Source organism: Rhipicephalus microplus, chromosome 5 (assembly GCF_043290135.1).
Source record: "Rhipicephalus microplus isolate Deutch F79 chromosome 5, USDA_Rmic, whole genome shotgun sequence".
Taxonomy (NCBI): domain Eukaryota; kingdom Metazoa; phylum Arthropoda; class Arachnida; order Ixodida; family Ixodidae; genus Rhipicephalus; species Rhipicephalus microplus.
Genome location: NC_134704.1, coordinates 191,805,374 through 191,823,506, shown reverse-complemented (window position 1 = coordinate 191,823,506; position 18,133 = coordinate 191,805,374). Strand labels below are relative to the sequence as shown.

The 18,133-nt window shown below is 46.1% G+C and overlaps 1 protein-coding gene and 2 non-coding genes across 3 annotated transcripts in view; all 3 read left to right on the top strand.

The window, feature by feature from the left end:
* The window catches only part of LOC119173296 (uncharacterized), a 1,087,060-nt gene that overhangs the window by 372,623 nt on the left and 696,304 nt on the right, over positions 1-18,133 (top strand). The gene's annotated exons all lie outside the window — the stretch shown is intronic.
* On the top strand, positions 1,884-1,956 carry TRNAT-UGU (transfer RNA threonine (anticodon UGU)). Its single transcript has one exon. It is a non-coding gene; the product is annotated as a tRNA-Thr (tRNA).
* On the top strand, positions 4,594-4,666 carry TRNAT-UGU (transfer RNA threonine (anticodon UGU)). Its single transcript has one exon. It is a non-coding gene; the product is annotated as a tRNA-Thr (tRNA).

Below are 18,133 nucleotides of genomic sequence, written 5' to 3'. Positions count from 1 at the left end.
ACAAACGCGATGACTTACACTCCCACTTCTAAATTCACATATAAACCCCAAAAAGTGGGAAGAAGGAAGGCCGCTTTGATAGCTCAATGGTCAGAGCATAGTACGCGTTATTCGAAGGTCGTAGGTTCAATTCCTGCTCACGGCTGGTTATTTTTTCACCCTCCATTCTTTCATCTTAATAACAATCCATTTGTTCTAATAACTTCCCCGATAAAGTCCTTGGCATTATTGTCTGTTAGATCTCATTATTATTGTGTCAAAAACATGGAGAAACGAGCCCATATGTACACACTTCTTTCCCTTATTCATTAACGAGGGTCTCGTACTGGCAGACGTAATGTCATTAGGTTGTATACGAGGGACAATTGGTCAGCTGCCCGGTCGTAATAAGTGCACGTGCTACGTGTCGCCACACATGCGCATAAAAGAGCGTTTCACACTCGAAACTTGGATACAGAGGGTGCTGACTGACACTCCCATTTCTATATTCACATATAGACCCAAAAAGTGGGTGGAGGGAAGGCCGCTGTGATAGCTCATGGGTTAGAACATCGAACGCGTTATTCGAAGATCGCAGGTTAGATACTTGCGCACGGATGGTTATTTCTTCACCCTGTTTTCTTTCTTCTTATTTACATTCCAATTGTGCTGATAACTTCCCATATACATTCCTTGGCATTATTGTCTGATAGATATCAATATTATTGTGTCAAAAACACGGAGAAACGAGCCCTTATGTACTCACTTCTTTCCCTTATTCATTACCGAGTGTCTCGTACTGGCAGACTTGGTGTCATTAGGTTGTATACTAGGGACTATTGGACAGCTGCCCGCATGTAATAAGTTCACGTGCTACGTGACGCCACACGTGGCATAAAAGAGTGTTTCACGCTTGCCTTTTGCTTACAGAGGGCGCTGACTGACATTACCACTTCTAAATTCACATATAAACCCAAAGAAGTGAGTGGAGTGAAGGCCGCTGTGATCGCTCAGTGGTCACAGCATCAAACGCGTTATTCGAAGGTCGCATGTTCGATTCCTGCTCACGGCTGATTTATTTTTCCCCTTTTTTCTTTCTTCCTATTTACATTCCATTTGTTCTAATAACTTCCCCTATACATTTCTTGGCATTATTGTCTGTTAGATCTCATTAATATTTTGTCAAAAACACGGAAAAACGAGCCCTTATGTACACACTTTTTTTCCTTAATCATTAACGAGGGTCTCGTACTGGCAGACTTGATATCATTAGCTTGTATACGAAGGGTTATTGGTCAACTGCCCGCTCGTAATAAGTTCAAGTGCTACGTGACGCCACACATGGCATAAAAGAGTGTTTCACACTCGCCGCTTAGTTACAAACGCGATTACTTACACTCCCACTTTTAAATTCACATATAAACCCAAAAAAGTGGGAAGAAGGAAGGCCGCATTGATAGCTCAATGGTTAGAGCATAGAACGCGTTATTCGAAGGTCGTAGGTTCGATTCCTGCTCACAGCTGGTTATTTTTTCACCCTCTTTTCTTTCTTCTTACATTTTATTTCATTTGTTCTAATAACTTCCCCTATACAATCCTTGGCATTATTGTGTGTTAGATCTCATTATATTGTGTTAAAAACACGGAGAAACGAGCCCAATGTACACACTTCTTTCCCTTATTCATTAACGAGGGTCTCGTACTGGCAGACTTGGTGTCATCAGGTTCTATACGAGGGACTATTGGACAGCTGCCCGCTCGTAATAACTTAACGTGCTACGTGGCGCCACACATGCGCTATAAAAGAGTGTTTCATGCTCGCCGCTTGGTTACAGAGGGCACTGACTGACACTCCCACTTCTAAATTCACATATAAACCTAAATTGGTGGGTGGAGGGAAGGCCGCTGTAATAGCTCAGTGGTAAGAGCGTCAAACCTGTTATTTGAAGGTCGTAGGTTCGATTCCTGCTCACGGCTGGTTGTTTTTTCACCCTCTTTTCTATCTTCTTATTTACATGCTGTTGATTTTAATAACTTCCCCAATACATTCCTTGGCATTGCCTGTTATATCTCATTATTATTGTGTCAAAAACGCGGAGAAACGAGCCCAATGTACACACTTCTTTCCCTTATTCATTAAAGAGGGTCTCGTACTGGCAGACTCTGTGTCATTAGGTTGTATACGAGGGACTATTGGTCAGCTGCCCGCTCGTAATAAGTTCACGTGCTACGTGACGCCACACATGGCATAAAAGAGTGTTTCACACTCGCCGCTTAGTTACAAACGCGATGACTTACACTCCCACTTCTAAATTCACATATAAACCCAAAAAAAGTGGGTAGAAGGAAGGCCGCTGTAATAGCTCAGTGCTTAGAGCATCAAACGCATTATTAGAAGGTCCTATGTTCGATTCCTACTACCGGCTGATTTATTTTTCCCCTCTTTTCTTTCTTCCTATTTACAACACATTTGTTCTAATAACTTCCCCTATACATTCCTTGGCATTATTGTGTGTTAAATCAAATTATTATTGTGTCAAAAACACGGAAAAACGAGCCTAATGTACACACTTCTTTCCCTTATTCATTAACGAGGGTCTCGTACTGGCAGACTCTGTGTCATTAGGTTGTATACGAGGGACTATTGGTCAGCTGCCCGCTCGTAATAAGTTCACGTGCTACGTGACGCCACACATGCGCATTAAGAGTGTTTCACACTCGCCGCTTGGTTACAAACGCGATGACTTACACTCCCACTTCTAAATTCACATATAAACCCCAAAAAGTGGGAAGAAGGAAGGCCGCTTTGATAGCTCAATGGTCAGAGCATAGTACGCGTTATTCGAAGGTCGTAGGTTCGATTCCTGCTCACGGCTGGTTATTTTTTCACCCTCCATTCTTTCATCTTAATAACAATCCATTTGTTCTAATAACTTCCCCGATAAAGTCCTTGGCATTATTGTCTGTTAGATCTCATTATTATTGTGTCAAAAACATGGAGAAACGAGCCCATATGTACACACTTCTTTCCCTTATTCATTAACGAGGGTCTCGTACTGGCAGACGTAATGTCATTAGGTTGTATACGAGGGACAATTGGTCAGCTGCCCGGTCGTAATAAGTGCACGTGCTACGTGTCACCACACATGCGCATAAAAGAGCGTTTCACACTCGAAACTTGGATACAGAGGGTGCTGACTGACACTCCCATTTCTATATTCACATATAGACCCAAAAAGTGGGTGGAGGGAAGGCCGCTGTGATAGCTCATGGGTTAGAACATCGAACGCGTTATTCGAAGATCGCAGGTTAGATACTTGCGCACGGATGGTTATTTCTTCACCCTGTTTTCTTTCTTCTTATTTACATTCCAATTGTGCTGATAACTTCCCATATACATTCCTTGGCATTATTGTCTGATAGATATCAATATTATTGTGTCAAAAACACGGAGAAACGAGCCCTTATGTACTCACTTCTTTCCCTTATTCATTACCGAGTGTCTCGTACTGGCAGACTTGGTGTCATTAGGTTGTATACTAGGGACTATTGGACAGCTGCCCGCATGTAATAAGTTCACGTGCTACGTGACGCCACACGTGGCATAAAAGAGTGTTTCACGCTTGCCTTTTGCTTACAGAGGGCGCTGACTGACATTACCACTTCTAAATTCACATATAAACCCAAAGAAGTGAGAGGAGTGAAGGCCGCTGTGATCGCTCAGTGGTCACAGCATCAAACGCGTTATTCAAAGGTCGCATGTTCGATTCCTGCTCACGGCTGATTTATTTTTCCCCTTTTTTCTTTCTTCCTATTTACATTCCATTTGTTCTAATAACTTCCCCTATACATTTCTTGGCATTATTGTCTGTTAGATCTCATTAATATTTTGTCAAAAACACGGAAAAACGAGCCCTTATGTACACACTTTTTTTCCTTAATCATTAACGAGGGTCTCGTACTGGCAGACTTGATATCATTAGCTTGTATACGAAGGGTTATTGGTCAACTGCCCGCTCGTAATAAGTTCAAGTGCTACGTGACGCCACACATGGCATAAAAGAGTGTTTCACACTCGCCGCTTAGTTACAAACGCGATTACTTAAACTCCCACTTTTAAATTCACATATAAACCCAAAAAAGTGGGAAGAAGGAAGGCCGCATTGATAGCTCAATGGTTAGAGCATAGAACGCGTTATTCGAAGGTCGTAGGTTCGATTCCTGCTCACAGCTGGTTATTTTTTCACCCTCTTTTCTTTCTTCTTACATTTTATTTCATTTGTTCTAATAACTTCCCCTATACAATCCTTGGCATTATTGTGTGTTAGATCTCATTATATTGTGTTAAAAACACGGAGAAACGAGCCCAATGTACACACTTCTTTCCCTTATTCATTAACGAGGGTCTCGTACTGGCAGACTTGGTGTCATCAGGTTCTATACGAGGGACTATTGGACAGCTGCCCGCTCGTAATAACTTAACGTGCTACGTGGCGCCACACATGCGCATTAAAAGAGTGTTTCATGCTCGCTGCTTGGTTACAGAGGGCACTGACTGACACTCCCACTTCTAAATTCACATATAAACCTAAATTGGTGGGTGGAGGGAAGGCCGCTGTAATAGCTCAGTGGTAAGAGCGTCAAACCTGTTATTTGAAGGTCGTAGGTTCGATTCCTGCTCACGGCTGGTTGTTTTTTCACCCTCTTTTCTATCTTCTTATTTACATGCTGTTGATTTTAATAACTTCCCCAATACATTCCTTGGCATTGCCTGGTATATCTCATTATTATTGTGTCAAAAACGCGGAGAAACGAGCCCAATGTACACACTTCTTTCCCTTATTCATTAAAGAGGGTCTCGTACTGGCAGACTCTGTGTCATTAGGTTGTATACGAGGGACTATTGGTCAGCTGCCCGCTCGTAATAAGTTCACGTGCTACGTGACGCCACACATGGCATAAAAGAGTGTTTCACACTCGCCGCTTAGTTACAAACGCGATGACTTACACTCCCACTTCTAAATTCACATATAAACCCAAAAAAAGTGGGTAGAAGGAAGGCCGCTGTAATAGCTCAGTGCTTAGAGCATCAAACGCATTATTAGAAGGTCCTATGTTCGATTCCTACTACCGGCTGATTTATTTTTCCCCTCTTTTCTTTCTTCCTATTTACAACACATTTGTTCTAATAACTTCCCCTATACATTCCTTGGCATTATTGTGTGTTAAAACAAATTATTATTGTGTCAAAAACACGGAAAAACGAGCCCTTATGTACGCACTTCTTTCCCTTATTCATTAACGAGGGTCTCGTACTGGCAGACGTAATGTCATTAGGTTGTATACGAGGGACACTTGGTCCGCTGCCCGGTCGTAATAAGTGCACGTGCTACGTGTCGCCACACATGCGCATAAAAGAGCGTTTCACACTCGAAACTTGGATACAGAGGGTGTTGACTGACACTCCCACTTCTATATTCACATATAGACCCAAAAAGTGGGTGGAGGGAAGGCCGCTGTGATAGCTCATGGGTTAGAACATCGAACGAGTTATTCGAAGATCGCAGGTTTGATACTTGCGCACGGATGGTTATTTCTTCACCCTGTTTTCTTTCTTCTTATGTTATGGCGTTTATTAGCGGGCAGACAGCGAGTATACACAATGGCGACAGTAACGGCCAAGCACGGACTCCCAGCGTGAGCGGCGTCCTTGTTGGGTAGCCCCACTAGCAGGTACTCAAGAGTTCGACCCATTTCAGAGTTCGGAGGCTTCGCTACAATTACCCCGGGGTTGAAGAGGGAGCCGCCTGGCGACCTAGCAGCTTGTCACTACGAGTGGGTCATAGTAAGCCTTCAGGCGCTCCACGTTGACTATGTCGCGCCCGCGGCGGCGCATGTCCGAAGATTGTTCAATTGGCTCGATAAGATAGTTGACCGGAGATGTGCGCTCGATCACACGATAGGGACCTTCATATTTCGGGAATAGTTTGGAAGAAAGGCCAGCTACAGAGGTCGGGATTGAGAGCCATACAAGGAAACCAGGAAGGAACGTGGGTTCAGAAGCGGCGGAACCATCACGAATACTCTTCTGCTGCTCTTGCTCATGCGTCGTAAATGTCTTGGCCAGCTCGCGACACTCTTCAGCAAGCCTGGCTGTCTCGGAAATAGGTGCACACTCAGATGGATCCGGCGTGTACGGGAGTATAGTGTCGATGGTGTGTGACGGGTGCCTTCCGTACAGCAAGAAGAAAGGTGAAAAACCGGTCGTGCTCTGAGGGGCGGTGTTGTAGGCATAGGTGACAAAGGGCAGTATAGTATCCCAATTCGTATGGTTGGCGGCGACGTACATCGAAAGCATGTCGCCAAAGGTGCGGTTAAAGCGTTCGGTCAGGCCATTCGTCTGCGGGTGGTAAGCAGTTGTTTTGCGGTGGACAGAATTGCACTCCATGAGAATGGCTTCGACGACTTCTGACAAGAAGACACGGCCTCGATCGCTGAGAAGCTCCTGAGGTGGACCATGGCGCAGTATAAATCGGTGCAGCAGGAAGGACGCAACATCACGCGCTGTAGCCGCAGGGATAGCGGCGGTTTCGGCGTATCGCGTTAAATGATCTATGGCGACGATGGCTCAGCGGTTACCAGCCGACGTCAGAGGAAGCGGGCCATACAAATCGATACCTATGCGCCCAAACGGACGCTCAGGGCTAGGTAATGGTTGAAGACTGGCTGGCGACATGTGTGCTGACGGTTTGCGGCGTTGGCAAGCGAGGCAGGAGCGAACGAACTGCTGCACGTAGCGGTACATCCCGCGCCAGAAGTAGCGTTGTCGAATGCGACGGTAGGTTTTGAATACCCCAGAGTGCGCGCATTGCGGATCAGAGTGGAAGGATTCACAGATCTCTGACCGCAGACTGCGGGGTATCACGAGTAACCACTGCCGGCCATCGGCGCCGTAATTGCGTCGGTGTAGAAGACCGTCACGGATGGCAAAATGGCGAGCTTGACGACGCAAGGCACGCGTGGATGGCGTTGCGGATGGATCAGCGAGCAAGTCGATGAGCGGGCCGATCGAATTATCCTTTCGCTGTTCGGTAGCGATGATGTCAACATCAATGGCAGAAACTGCAGTCGAGGATACTGAGCAGAGCACATCACCTTCAGGCAGAGGGGAGCGCGAGAGGGCGTCGGCGTCAGCATGCTGGCGTCCGTTGCGGTAAAGCACGCGGATGTCGTAGTCTTGTAAGCGAAGAGCCCAACGGGCGAGACGGCCTGAGGGATCCTTCAATGATGAAAGCCAGCATAGTGCATGATGGTCAGTGACGACATCGAATGGGCGACCATACAAATAGGGTCGAAACTTTGTAAGGGCCCAGACGATCGCCAGGCACTCTTTCTCGTGACGGTGTAGTTTGTCTCGGCTCTCGTGAGCGTACGGCTTGCATATGCTACGACATATTCAGGGAATCCGGGTTTGCGCTGCGCCAGGACAGCGCCGAGGCCTACACCACTGGCGTCTGTGTGCACCTCCGTCGGGGCCGTAGGGTCGTAGTGGCGTAGGATGGGAGGAGACGTCAGCAAATGGCGGAGCTTCGCGAACGCGTCGTCGCACTCAGACGACCATGAATTGAGGGGCCCGTTACTTCCAAGGAGCTTCGTCAGCGGTGATATAATCGTAGCAAAGTTTCGTATGAAGCGTCGGAAGTATGAGCACAGGCCAACGAAACTACGCAGTTCTTTGACGGACGCAGGTTTGGGGAATTCAGCCACGGCCCGAAGCTTGGCTGGGTCAGGAAGAATGCCATCCTTAGACACGACGTACCCTAGGATGGTGAGTTGCTGTGCTGCAAAGCGGCACTTCTGCAGATTTAGTTGCAAGCCGGCATTGCTCACACGTGCGAAAACTTCTTTCAGACGTTGGAGATGCGTGGAGAAATCTGGGGCGAACACAACAACGTCATCGAGGTAACACAAGCACGTGTGCCATTTCAAGTTGCGCAGCACGGTGTCCATCATGCGCTCAAAGGTCGCAGGAGCATTACATAGACCAAACGGCATGACGTTGAATTCGTACAAGCCGTCGGGTGTGATGAACGCAGTCTTCGGTCGAGCGTCATCAGCCATGGGTACTTGCCAGTACCCCGAGCGCAGATCGAGAGAAGAAAAAAAATTCGCTCCATGAAGGCTGTCAATTGCGTCATCGATGCGCGGCAGTGGGTAAACATCCTTGCGCGTGATCTTATTGAGCCGTCTGTAGTCCACACAGAACCGCACAGAACCATCTTTCTTCGCGACAAGAACAACAGGAGACGCCCAGGGACTGTCCGAGGGCCGAATAACGTCACGTCTGAGCATATCATCAACCTGCTCGTTAATTTCCCGACGTTCAGCAGGCGACACGCGGTAGGGACGTTGCCGTAATGGTGGATGGCCACCAGTGTCGATACGATGTGTAACAGCGGACGTGCGACCAAGAGAACTTCGCCCGACATCGAAAGAAGAATGATATTCTCGCAGCAGGTCCAGAAGCTGGGAACGCTGTACCGACGTAAGATTGTCATCAATGTAGGGGCCAAATACATCAGGAGATGATGAATCATAAGTGGAAACAGCGCTGACGGTACACGAACTGGGACAACGCGAGTCATCAGGTACGTCCAGGACTTGTGCGTTATCCACTGGTTCCACTCTGCCGAGACATTCCCCTCGAACCAAGGTAACAGTGTACGGGGATGGGTTGGTCACAAAAATAGCGGCGTTGCTCTGGGTGATTTGCACGGTCGCGAAAGGTACTAGCAACCCTTTCCTTCGGCAAGCACGGTCGGATGGCGAAACGAGCGCAATTGTGTCGGAGAGTCCAGCGCAATAGACAGGTACACCCATCGCCGAGCTTGGAGGCACTAATGTGTCGTCTTTCACGAGAATCTTACTCAAGTTTGAGGGACTGTCTTCCGGCGTCAAATGCGAGAAGGGTGAGAGTTCAATTTCGGCATTGGCACAATGAATGACGGCGTCATTGCGGGAAAGAAAATCCCACCCCAGGATGACGTCATGAGAGCATGCAGGAATGATGATGAATTGGCCGACGTACAGAACGTCCTGAACGACAACGCGAGCTGTGCACTCTGCTGAAGGATGGATACGATGTGAACCGGCAGTACGAAGGGACAACCCAGAAATCGGCATCGTCACTTTTCGAAGCAAGCGGCAAAAGTTTTCGTCCATAACGGATACTGCAGCTCCAGTGTCAATAAGAGCAGACGCATGAACACCATCCACAAGCACGTCGATGACATTAGATGGGTGGCTCTGAGGGCTTTCACATCGCAATAGCATCGCAGTCCTTGCCTCGGGGACTGCGACGACTAGTTTTCCCGCTCATGAGTAGCCGAACTTGGCCTCATGGGGGACAGGGAACGACGTCGTGGAGACGGCGACCTTCGAGGAGATGGACCTGGGCGAGACGGCGGTGGCATAGACGGTGGTTCATCGTGATAGGGACGGCTGAGGTGGCCAGCAATAGGCGAAGAAATTGGAGCCGGCTGTACACGATGGCAATAACGGGCTACGTGACCGGCGTAACCGCAGGCAAAGCAGAAGGGCCGGTTGTCGGGTGTGCGCCATCGGTTCGCTGGGGTAGGTCTTGTCCATGACGTAAGAGCCGATGGACGGAACTGTGGCTGGAAAGGCTGAAGAGGGGGCTGGAGCTGAGTCTGAGAGGTCACGTCAACATACGTAGCCGGCATAGCCGCTGTAAAGGATGGAGGTCGTGCGGCAGCTTCGGCGTAAGTCAGTGGGGCGGGCGGTTGAACGACTGGAGGCAGCCTGGCGACGACTTGGGCGTAACTTGGGGGCGCAGGGGCCGGAAGCTGTTGTGGTTGGTACGCCGGCATGACCTCCTCTATTTCCTGCTCAATTGCTCGGCGGATGGGTGGAAGAATGGTAGTGGCCGATTGTTGAGCAGCCGGTGGGTGGGCAAAGGGCAGGAGAGAAAACTGCCGCGCGATTTCCTCACGTATGAAGGACTTGAGGTCTGCCAGCAGTGCCACCTGATCACAGCTCGCCTCCAAGCCTGCAAGCCGTGCATCTCGCGGTGTAGAGCGACGGGTCATCGAACGCTGCCGGCGGAGCTCCTCGTAGCTCTGGCACAGCGTGATGACCTCAGCTACTGTGCCTGGGTTTTTGGCAAGCAGCAACGTGAAGGCATCATCGTCAATGCCCTTCATGACGTTCCGGATCTTGTCTGATTCGGACATGCTGTCGTTGGATTTCTTGCAAAGGTCCAGCACATCTTCTATGTAACTGATGAATGATTCACCGGCCTGCTGAGCGCGTTCGCGTAAGCGCTGCTCGGCTTGCAGCTTACGAACGGCAGGGCGGCCAAAAACGTTGGTAATAGCGGTCTTGAAATCGGACCAGGTTGCGAAATCGGACGCGTGGTTGTTGTACCACAAGCTTGCAACGCCCGCAAGGTAGAACACCAAGTTTGTCAACTTGCCGTCCTCGTCCCATTTGTTGGGGACGCTCACGCGCTCGTAAATGGCGAGTCAGTCCTCCACGTCAGTGCCATCGGCGCCCGTGAAGATGGGTGGATCTCGGATCCTGGGGACACCGGGACAAGGGGGTGGCATGGGAGGAGGCGTTTGCTGAGAGGCGTCGTGGGACATTGTAGATTGCAGGGTACGTGAACGCAGTTCCCAGGGCATCAAAGGGGATCGAAGCACTCTCCACCAATTTGTTATGGCGTTTATTAGCGGGCAGACAGCGAGTATACACAATGGCGACAGTAACGGCCAAGCACGGACTCCCAGCGCGAGCGGCGTCCTTCTTTGGGTAGACCCACTAGAGAAAAATTGAGAATTTGACCCACTTCAGTGTTCGGCGGCTTCTCTACAATTCCAATGGTTCTAATAACTTCCCGTATACATTCCTTGGCATTATTGTCTGATAGATATCAATATTATTGTGTCAAAAACACGGAGAAACGAGCCCTTATGTACTCACTTCTTTCCCTTATTCATTACCGATTGTCTCGTACTGGCAGACTTGGTGTCATTAGGTTGTATACTAGGGACTATTGGTCAACTGCCAGCTCGTAATAACTTCAAGTGCTACGTGACGCCACACATGCGCATTAAGAGAGTGTTTCACACTCGCCGCTTGGTTACAGAGGGCGCTGACAGACACTCCCACTTCTAAATTCACATATAAACCTAAAAAAGTGGGTAAAGGGAAGGCCGCTCAAATAGCTCAGTAGTTAGAGCAACAAACGCGTTATTCGAAGGTCGTATGTTCGATTTCTGCTCTCTGCTGGTTATTTCTTTACCCTCTTTCTTTCATCCTATTTACATTCCATTTATTTTAATAAATTCCCGTATAGATTTCTTGGCATTATTGTCTGATAGATCTCAGTATATTGTGTCAAAAACACGGAAAGACGAGCTCTTATGTACACACTTCTTTCCCTTATTCACTACTGAGGGGACGTTCTGGCAGACATGATGTCATTAGCTTTTATACGAGGTACTATTGGTCAACTGCCCGCTCGTACTAAGTTCACGTGCAACGTGACGCCACACATGCGCATAAAAGAGCGTTTCACACTCGACGCTTGGCTACAGAGGGCACTGTTTGACACTCCCACTTCTAAATTCACCTATAAACTCAAAAATTGGGTGGAAGGAAGGCCGCTGTGATAGCCCAAGGGTTAGAGCATAGAACGCGGTATTCGAAGGGCGTAGGTTCGATTCCTGTTCACGGCTGGTTATTTTTTCACCCTCTTTCTTTCTTCCTATTTACATTCCATTTGTTCTAATAACTTCCCTTATACAGTCCTTGGCATTATTGTCTGTTATATCTCATTATTATTGTGTCAAAAACACGGAAAAACGACCCCTTATGTACGCACATCCTTTCCTTATTCATTAACGAGGGTCTCGTACTGGCCGACTTGATATCATTAGCCTGTATACGAGGTTCTATTGGTCAACTGCCAGCTCGTAATACGTTCACGTGCTACGTGATGCCACACGTGCGCATTAAAAGAGTATTTCAGACTCGCCGCTTGGTTACAGAGGGCGCTGACTGACACTCCCACTTCTAAATTCACATATAAACCTAAAAAAGTGGGTAGAAGGAAGGTCGCTTTGATAGCTCAATGGTTAGATAATTGAACGCGTTATTCGAAGGTCGTAGGTTAGATTTCTGCTCACGGCTGGTTATTTTTTCACCCTCTTTTTTTCTTTATTTACATTTCATTTGTTCTAATAGCTTCCCCTATACATTCCTTGGCATTATTATCTGTTAGATCTCATTATATTGTGTTAAAAACACGGAAAACAAGCCCTTATGTACACACTTTTTTCCCTTATTCATTAACGAGGGTCTCGCATTGGCAGACTTGGTGTCACTAGGTTGTATACGAGGGACTATTGGACAGCTGCCCGCTCGTAATAAGTTCACGTGCTACATGACGCCACACATGCGCTTAAAAGAGCGTTTCACACTCGCTGCTTGGCTACAGAGGGCGCTGACTGACACTCCCACTTCTAAATTTACATATAAACCCGAAAAAGTGGGTAGAAGGAAGGCCGCTTTGATAGCTCAATGGTTAGATCACCGAACGCGTTATTCTAAGGTCGTTGGTTCGATTCCTGCTCATGGCTGATTATTTTTTCACCCTCTTTTCTTTCTTCTGATTTACATTTCATTTGTTCTAATAACTTCCCCTATACATTCGTTGGCATTATTGTCTGTTAGATCTCATTAAAATGTGTTAAAAACACGGGAAAACGAGCCCTATGTACACACTTTTTTCATTTATTCTTTAACGAGGGTTCTCGTACTGGCAGACTTGGTGTCATTGGGTTTTACACGAGGTCAGCTGCCCGCACGTAATAAGTTCACGTGCTACGTGACGCCACACATGCGCATAAAAGAGTTTAACTCTCGCCGCTTGGTTACAGAGGGCGCTGACAGACACTCCCACTTCTAAATTTACATATAAACCTAAAAAAGTGGGTAAAAGGAAGGCCGCTCTAATAGCTCAGTGGATAGAGCATCAAACGCGTTATTCGAAGGTCGTATGTTCGATTTCTGCTCTCTGCTGGTTATTTCTTTACCCTCTTTTCTTTCTTCTTATTTACATTTCGTTTGTTCTAATAACTTCCCCTATACATTCCTTGGCAATATTGTCTGTTAGATATGAATAATGTTGTGTCAAAAACATAGCAAAGCGAGCCCTTATGTACACAGTTCTTTTTCTTAATCATTAACGAGGGTCTCGTACTGGCAGACTTGATATCATTAGCTTGTATACGAGGGACTATTGGTCAACTGCCAGCTCGTAATACGTTCACGTGCTACGTGACGCCACACATGCGCATTAAAAGAGTGTTTCACACTCGCCGCTTGGTTACAGAGGGCGCTGACTGACACTCCCACTTCTAAATTCACATATAAATCTAAAAAAGTGGGTAGAAGGAAGGCCGCTTTGATAGCTCAATGGTTAGATCATCGAACGCGTTATTCGAAGGTCGTAGGTTAGATTTCTGCTCACGGCTGGTTATTTTTTCACCCTCTTTTCTTTCTTCCTATTTACATTTCATTTGTTCTAATAACTTCCCCTATACAGTCCTTGATAATATTGTCTGTTATATCTCGTTATTATTGTGGCAAAAACACGGAAAAACAAGCCCTTATGTACGAACTTCTTTCACTTATTCATTAACGAGGGTCTCGTAGTGGCAGACTTGGTGTCATTAGGTTGTATACGAGGGACAATTGGTCAGCTGCCTGCTCGTAATAGGTTCACGTTCTACGTCGCGCCACACATGGCATACAATAGTGTTTCACCTCGCCACTTGGCTCCAGAGGGTGCTGACTGACACTCCCACATCAAAATTCACATATAAACCCATAAAAGTGTGTGGAGAGAAGGCCACTGTGATAGCTAAGTGGTTAGAGCATCGAACACGTTCTTCGAAGGCCGTAGCTTCGATTCCTGCTCACGGCTGGTTATTTTTTCACCCTCTTTTCTTTCTTCTAATTTACATTCCATTTGTTCTAATAACTTCCTGTATACATTACTTGGCATTATTGCCTGATAGATATCAATAATATTGTGCCAAAAACATAGAAAAGCGAGCCGATATGTACACACTTCTTTTCCTTATTCATTAACATGGGTCTCGTACTGGCTGATTTGATATCGTTAGCTTGTATACGAGGGACTATTGGTCAACTGCCAGCTCGTAATAACTTCACGTGCTACGTGACGCCACACATGCGTATTAAAAGAGTGTTTCACACTCGCCACTTGGTTACAGAGGGCGCTGACTGACACTCCCACTTCTAAAATCACATATAAACCCAAAACGTGTGTGGAAGGTAGGCCGCTGTGAAAACCCAACGATTAGAGCATCGAAGGCGTTATTCGAAGGGCGTAGGTTCGATTCCTGCTCACGGCTGGTTATTTTTCACCCTGTTTCTTTCTTCCTATTTACTTTCCATTCGTTATATTAACTTCCCCTATACAGTCCTTGGCAATATTGTCTGTAAGATCTCACTATTATTGTGTCAAAACACAGAAAAACGAGCCCTTATGTACGCACTTCTTTCACATATTCATTAACGAGGGTCTCGTACTGGCAGACTTGGTGTCATTAGGTTGAATACGAGGGACAATTGGTCAGCTGCCCGCTCGTAATAAGTTCACGTGCTACGTGACGCCACACATGCGCTTAAAAGAGCGTTTCACACTCGCTGCTTGGCTACAGAGGGCGCTGACTGACACTCCCACTTCTAAATTTACCTAAAACCCAAAAAAGTGGGTGGAAGGTAGGCCACTGTGATAAACCAACGGGTAGAGAATCGAACGCGTTATTCGAAGGGCGTAGGTTCGATTCCTGCTCACGGCTGGTTATATTTTCACCCTGTTTCTTTTTCCTATTTACATTCCATTTGTTCTTATAACTTTCCGTACACATTCCTTGGCATTATTGTCTGATAGATCTCATTATTTTGTGTCAAAAACACAGAAAAACGAGCCCTTATGTACGCATTTCTTTCACTTATTCATTAACGAGGGTGTCGTACTGGCAGACTTGGTGTCATTAGGTTGAATACGAGGGACGATTGGACAGCTGCCCGCTCGTAATAAGTTCACGTGCTACGTGACGCCAGACATGGCATAAAAGAGTATTTCACACTCGCCGCTTGGTTACAGAGGGCGCTGACTGACACTCCCACTTCTAAATTCACATATAAACCCAAAAATGCGGGTGGAGAGAAGGCCGCTGTGATAGCTCAGTGGTTAGAGCATCGAACGCGTTATTGAAAGGTCGTAGGTTCGATTCCTGCGCACGGATGGTTGTTTCTTCACCCTCCTTTCTTTCTTCTTATTTAAAATCCATTTGTTCTAATAACTTCCCGTACACATTCTTTGGCATTATTGTCTGATAGAGCTCATTATATTGTGTCAAAAACACGGAAAAACGAGCCCTTATGTACACACTTTTTTCCATTATTTATTAACGAGGGTCTCGTACTGGCAGAGATGATGTCATTAGGTTGTATACGAGGTACTCTTGGTCAACTGCCCGCTCGTAATAAGTTCACGTGCTACGTGACGCCACACATGCGCATTAAAAGAGTGTTTCACACTCGCCGCTTGGTTACAGAGGGCGCTGACTGACACTCCCACTTGTAAATTCACATATAAACACGAAAAAGTGGGTAGAAGGAAGGCCGCTTTGATAGCTCAATGGTTAGATCATCGAACGCGTTATTCGAAGGTCGTTGGTTCGATTCCTGCTCATAGCTGGTTATTTTTCCATCCTCTTTTCTTTCTTCTGATTTACATTTCATTTGTTCTAATAACTTCCCCTATACATTCGTTGGCATTATTGTCTGTTAGATCTCATTATATTGTCTTAAAAACACGGGAAAACGAGCCCTATGTACACACTTCTTTCATTTATTCTTTAACGAGGGTTCTCGTACTGGCAGACTTGGTGTCATTAGGTTTTACATGAGGTCAGCTGCCCGCACGTAATAAGTTCACGTGCTACGTGACGCCACACATGCGCATAAAAGAGTTTCACTCTCGCCGCTTGGTTACAGAGGGCGCTGACAGACACTCCCACTTCTAAATTCACATATAAACCTAAAAAAGTGGGTAAAAGGGAGGCCGCTCTAATAGCTCAGTGGATAGAGCATCAAACGCGTTATTCGAAGGTCGTATGTTCGATTTCTGCTCTCTGCTGGTTATTTATTTACCCTCTTTTCTTTCTTATTTACATTTCTTTTGTTCTAATAACTTCCCCTATACATTCCTTGGCATTATTGTCTGTTAGATATGAATAATATTGTGTAAAAAACATAGCAAAGCGAGCCCTTATGTACACAGTTCTTTTTCTTAATCATTAACGAGGGTCTCGTACTGGCAGACTTGATATCATCAGCTTGTATACGAGGGACTATTGGTCAACTGCCAGCTCGTAATACGTTCACGTGCTACGTGACGCCACACATGCGCATTAAAAGAGTGTTTCACACTCGCCGCTTGGTTACAGAGGGCGCTGACTTACACTCCCACTTCTAAATTCACATATAAACCTAAAAAAGTGGGTAGAAGGAAGGCCGCTTTGATAGCTCAATGGTTAGATCATCGAACGCGTTATTCGAAGGTCGTAGGTTAGATTTCTGCTCACGGCTGGTTATTTTTTCACCCCCTTTTCTTTCTTCCTATTTACATTTCATTTGTTCTAATAACTTCCCCTATACATTCCTTGACATTATTGTCTGTTAGATCTCATTATATTGTGTTAAAAACACGGGAAAACGAGCCCTATGTACACACTTCTTTCATTTATTCTTTAACGAGGGTCTCGTACTGGCAGACTTGGTGTCATTAGGGTTTACACGAGGTCAGCTGCCCGCACGTAATAAGTTCACGTGCTACGTGACGCCACACTTGCGCATAAAAGAGTTTCACTCTCGCCACTTGGTTACAGAGGGCGCTGACAGACACTCTCACTTCTAAATTCACATATAAACCCAAAAAAGTGGGTAAAAGGAAGGCCGCTGTAATAGCTCAGTGGTTAGAGCATCAAACGCGTTATTCGAAGGTCGTATGTTCGATTTCTGCTCTATGCTGGTTATTTCTTTACCCTCTTTTTTTTCTTCTTATTTACTATTCATTTGTTCTAATAACTTCCCCTATACATTCCTTGGCATTATTGTCTGTTAGATCACAATATTAATGTGTCAAAAACACGGAAAAACGAGCCCTTATGTGCGCACTTCTTTCACTTATTCATTAACGAGGGTCTCGTACTGGCAGACTTGGTGTCACTAGGTTGTATACGAGGGACTATTGGTCAGCTGCCCACTCGTAATAGTTTAACGTGCTTCTTGACGCCACACAAGGCATAAAAGAGTCTTTCACACTCGCCGCTTGGCTACAGAGGGCGCTGATTGACACTCCCACTTCTAAAATCACCTATAAACTCAAAAATTGGGTGGAAGGAAAGCCGCTGTGATAACCCAATGGTTAGAGCATAGAACGCGTAATCGAAGGGCGAAGGTTCGATTCCTGCTCACGGCTGGTTATTTTTTCCTCTCTTTCTTTTCTCCTATTTACATTCCATTTGTTCTAATAACTTCCCTTATACAGTCCTTGGCATTATTGTCTGTTATATCTCATTATTATTGTGTCAAAAACACGGAAAAACGAGTACTTATGTACGCACTTCTTTCACCTATTCGTTAACGAGGGTGTCGTACTGGCAGACTTGGTGTCATTAGGTTGTATACGAGGGACAATTGGTCAGCTGCTTGCTCGTAATAAGTTTACATGCTAGGTGACACCACATATGGCACAAAAGAGTTTTTAACACTCGGAACTTGGCTCAAGAGGGTGCTGACTGACACTCCCACATCAAAATTCACATATAAACCCATAAAAGTGTGTGGAGAGAAGGCCACTGTGATAGCTAAGTGGTTAGAGCATCGAACACGTTATTCGAAGGTCGTAGCTTCGATTCCTGCTCACGGCTGGTTATTTTTTCACCCTCTTTTCTTTCTTCTAATTTACATTCCATTTGTTCTAATAACTTCCTGTATACATTACTTGGCATTATTGCCTGATAGATAT